Source organism: Poecilia reticulata, linkage group LG2, assembly GCF_000633615.1.
Source record: "Poecilia reticulata strain Guanapo linkage group LG2, Guppy_female_1.0+MT, whole genome shotgun sequence".
Taxonomy (NCBI): Eukaryota; Metazoa; Chordata; class Actinopteri; order Cyprinodontiformes; family Poeciliidae; genus Poecilia; species Poecilia reticulata.
This window is the reverse complement of record NC_024332.1, coordinates 29,739,231-29,744,601: the sequence shown is the minus strand read 5'-3', so window position 1 is coordinate 29,744,601 and position 5,371 is coordinate 29,739,231.

Genomic DNA, 5,371 nt, shown 5'->3' with positions numbered 1-5,371 from the left:
AAATAATGAAATAAAGAATCAGTTTTTTTTTTTTTAAGCCCGGCGCTATTACCGTCCACAAATCAAAAGGTTCCTCGTGCAATGTATGCCTCCCTCGCTAGTTAATTAGGCAGCCAGGTTGTGCTACATACAGATGCAGCTTTCATGAGAATATTCCGAGACAATAAACCCATCTCTTTTGTTGTCCTTCTGCAAGCCCTCTTAATTAATATCAGCATATACAAACCCAAGTTAATTGAAATTTGAACAGCCCATCTTCACACTTTACAATAACACAATCGCTAATGTTTTGTTGCCGTTTTTGAATCGCTGGCAACGGCTCGTATCTTATCTCTATTTAGTGTCTCATCGATTGCTCTCAAGGATGCAGCCAAACATAAAAGAAAGAAATGTCTTAACCATGAGTAAACACTGGTGGCAATGTATGCAACCCTAGCATTGATTCAGACGGGAACATTAATATTCACACTCCCCCTGATGATCATAGCAAGGCGCACATGATTTGTTCCCATTGATTAACTGACATTACTCCAGCTTCTCCCATCATGGTTATTAATATCGTTTGCATTGATATTATTTCTGCATTAACAACAATTTCACCCAGGTGAGGCAGATTGCAGAGCCGATACAAAAAAAAAAAAAAAAAAAAAAAAAAAGAAAAAAGTAGCAGCCGCTTTGTGGTGTATGGCTTTAATCAGAACTCCTTGTGATGTGAAATCTTTACACCGGTCATCAATCTGCGAGTAAGCTTTTTGCACTATATGCTAGTTTGAATTGCACAGTTTTAAAGAGGCTGTGCCCCCACCTGTTTGTCAGATTTCCGATGTGTTTTGCAAATTACAAATCCTTCTAGGAATGCGAATTAGGTTGTGAAACCCGAGTGTTCCCCTCATTCATGTTGAGCTCGTATTTCACACTTTTTTTTAATTTTATTTCTTATTTGTTGTTGTTTTACATGAATTCTTAGCGGCAGATAATGAAATTGGGCCAACAATTGCTAACTAGTGTAGGGTTGTAGCACACAGAACGCACAACAAAGAGGAATCTGGCACGCTACTATTTCAGAAGGATTTCTTTTTTTTGTTCCCTCGTTCCTTTTGTCAAATTTGGCCCGTGAAGTGAAATTGCTGAATATAATAAATAAATAGATAAACAGTGGGTTGTCTTTATAGCCTTTATGCAGGAATGGTTTCTGAGCCAAGAACATTTCTGAACTTAACAGTATTTATGTTCCGGCTGTGTTGGTCACAGTCTGTCACACGTTATTTGCATCTGCATGTCCGATTAAACAAATATGACATACTCCCAAGATCAGGCTTCTAGCACTCCAACCACCCACCATGGCAATTAACTGTCTACTAAGCTAATAAGCGTAGCACACATGCCTGATGCAAGCCAGTAGAATATCAAGACACTTTTGCTTGATGTATCCGTGTTTATCCTGAACTGCCACCGTGAACGCACGCTCCACATGATTGACCTGCAGCTATGGATGGAGCTGCTGTAGTCTCAACAGCATTGGTACGTGGGTTCACCGTGTGTTGGAGGGCAGCTGCTGTGTGAAAATCAAATCAGGAGCTTTGGTGCTGTGCAAAAGTGTTCAGACCCCTTATACCTTTTTTTATTATTTTTTTACACTTGTTGTGGCAGTATCAGGATATTATGTGGTAAACCAACTCAAAGCAGTGCTTCATTATCGAAGAGAAAGTTAAAGAATACATGGAATCATTTTTGTTTCTTCTACTTAGAAAATTCTGAAAAGTGTGGAGTACATTTATAGTCTGTAGGACTACCTATTGCAGTTTTGCATCTACATTCGTAAGTCTTTTCATATTCTCAATTGGGTTTAGAGCTTGACTTTGACTGAGCCATATTAATACGTGGATATTCTTTTATCTAAGCCAGGGGTGTCAAACTCTAGTCCTCGAGGGCCGGTGTCCTGCAACTTTTAGAAGTGCCTCTGCTGCACCACACCTGAATAGAAYAATTAAGTCATTAGCAAGGCTCTGGAGAACTGAGGAGGTAAATAAGCCATTTGATTCAGGTGTTTTGTACCTGTGGCACATCTAAAAACTGCAGGACAGCTGCCCTTCAGGACTGGAGTTTGACACCCCTGATCTAAGCCATTCTATTATTTAGGGTCACTGTACTGCTTTAAGGTGAACCTTCAGTTTGAACCCACATTTTTTTTTCAGCCTCTAACACATCTTCTTCCAGAAGTGCTCTGTATTTAGTATCATCCATCTTCCCTTCAGCTCTGCTTCCCTTATCCTGCTGGGGGGGTAAAAACATCCCTACAGCATAACACTGCCACCACCATGTTTCAAAACGCTGACAGCATTTTCATGTTCAGAGTATAGCTTTGTTCAACAAACTCTTTTATCTTGCCATACATGTGCAGCGCCTCTAATGTTACTATGGGGATTTTGACTGTTTATTAATGCTCCCCTTGTCCAGCTTGTCAAAGTAATTGACAAATTGATATACTCTTTCCCTTACTGAATGGATTGAACAGTGTTCCCAGTCTTGTTCAAAGCTTTGGAAATAGCTTTGGTTCAAAGCATTTTTAATTTTCTCCACAATTTTGTCTTGTGGGTGTTTTATGGAGCATTCCTCTGACTCCTTCACCGAACAGTCAGCCTATAGAGGTCATTGTTTCATTGTTTGCCATGCATTTTTGTATAAGTGTATTTGAGTAAATGGGGCTGCATATATGTTTGCGCACCAAACATTTCAGATTTTCATTTTTCAAAATTGTTTAAAAAATTGCTTATCAATTTTCCTTCCGCTTCACAGTTATGCTCTATTTTGAGTTGGTTTATTATATATGCGCTTCATAAACTCTCTTGACGTCTTCCTCACAAAGTGTGGGAGAGCTCTTGATATTCACTTGGATTTTTCTTTTTCAGCATCTTGATGACTGCTGGATAATTCGCTGAAAATATCTGCTTTTCTGCCTTTGGCTGCAAAAATAATACTGTCCTTCACACTGCGCAGACTTATTGTCACTGCACTGGTAAGTTTTTCTCAGGGGAAAAAATACTGACTAAACTTTATGAACAAAGACAAGGTATCCATGCTGCTGCCAAAAACCAGAAGCACATCACATTCAAACCCAAATTATGTGTTGATTCCAGCACCTTCACCACAGTCATATAGACATATTCATCTGACACAGCTTCTCTGTTGCAGTAAATCCAAAAAAATAACAATTAAATGCTAAACTAGAGAAAAAACAACACTGACCATCAGGGCATAGCCAATATGGAGGTTAATCCATTCTTGTGTCTATACTACTGAATGCTTATGGAAGCATATTCGCTTAGGGCAGCCATGCAAATTATTACTTACTGCCCTGTAAGCTGATAACACAAATTAGATACCCATTAAAGTTGAACAATGTATATAGAATGAGGAGAGATTGCAAGTGATACCTGAAGGGATGCTTAAGTCATATGGCACTAAAATATGCCTCATGGTTGCAAACTTCAAAAGTGGGGAGATGTTTATCCTTGGGATTGGAAGATGCATAATAGTAATCTCATATGCACAGAGGCAGCTGCCAGGTGGAGGATAGCACACTGCATGTTTATGAATAGAAATCATTACAGAGACTGGGGAGCATACCGGCATGGACCAGTGACACAGAACTTTTCTATTTTTTAACATCTGCACGTTGCAGTGCTTAGAAGTTTATGTGCACATGTGTTTAGTACAGTACAACATGGGCTTGCCTGTGTGTCATGTACTGATAGTTTAATTATTTTTAAACATTCACTAAATGGCCTTTCTTTAAATCTTGATCAGAATAAACAATAATCTCCAGAAACGTAAAATAATCTCACCAACTCTGAGGTGTCCGTACTATCTCCACTCGTGGTGGGGAAACTACAAACAGAATTACGGTAACATTCTGGAGTTGGATAGCGATAAACAGTAACTGAGTGTAGGTTAGCTACTTTAGCAGATAGTCACATGATTAACCACATAATAATTGTTTTTTTATTTAGCCTATGTGGAACTATAAAGAACGTAACTGCAAAAAATGACAATATTCAGCTCAACAGGCACTTAAAAACTTCTGCTAAATTGAGCAGTAATTTTACTTTTCTGGTGAAGTCTGTGTAGCAGAATAGTAAAAAAAAAAAACATAATACAAAAAATGAATGTTAGACATGATTATAAAGTTAGACCACGGTACATTATCTTAGTAACATTAGTAACAACAGGATGTCTTGCTTGTCTGTTTCTAGTAAAACAACTTATATCACGGTATGCATTTCTTTTATAAATTATAATTTTAATTCCAGTAGTTGAGCTCAAGGCCTTGCACATACATTCAAATTCAGTAAATTGGATTATGCATTTTGATGAGACTCTTATCAGATTAAAAGTAGCTTTTGAAAATAACCAGCCTTAAAGATGGGCATTGTGTAAAATTGACTCTTTTGAGCTAAAGATCATGTTATAATCTTATTAGCTCATCAAAAACACACCTCAAGTGTTGCTTTGATTCTTTCGTGCATGTTTGAGAAAACCTCAAATCTCCCATGGCAACCACTCCTGGGTGCCTAAACGCTTGCTCTCGCAAAGCGCCGCCTAGTTCGACAAAATTCCTCCTTTGAGCTGCAGTCTCCATCCAAACATCCGCCTCACAGAGCAGCCGTCCCTAATCCCCCTCCTCTTCTTCAGATTAGCAGTAGCAGCAGTTAGCAAACACTTGGTGGAACTGTGAGTCTGATGAACGTATAGCTGTGTGTTGCAGAATTGCTACAAAGAAAACTTAACTGATATGTTTTGGTTTAATCCATTTGATGTGAAATAGAAGAAGAAAAACACAAAGTGTGTAAGAAATAATCTTAGAAAGTGCAATAAGGGCAAACTGACCTGGACCCTTCATCCAATTGTTTCTTGCAAATTATTCCCCAATTTGAATCGACAGAAAAATTTTTAAATATGAAAACTGTTATTTCTGTGAGGCTGAAGGTTAAAATTATAATCTGTAAAGTATTAACATGTTTTCGTTGTAAGATGCAGGCGTTCTTGAAGAAGTTTTCAACGTGCTCCTTCTGCTTGGTATGTGTATGTGCATTACACATTTGCACAGCACCCGAAGGTATGCACCAATCATAGTAAACAAAAATAGATGAGCATGTTCAATGCCAGTGATAAACATCAATTCAAATTTTCTTAATCCAGATATCTACACATTGCGTACTTGATGATGTTCCAATGTAATGAAAATGTTCATATTAATAAGAAATTATGTCAGCAGTCAATAAAATGACTTAAAATCAGTGTCAAAACATGTATATGATTTTGAGCTAAAAGTGCAGGGCGTTTTAAAAGTTTGAAAGGCATTCGACTGCCA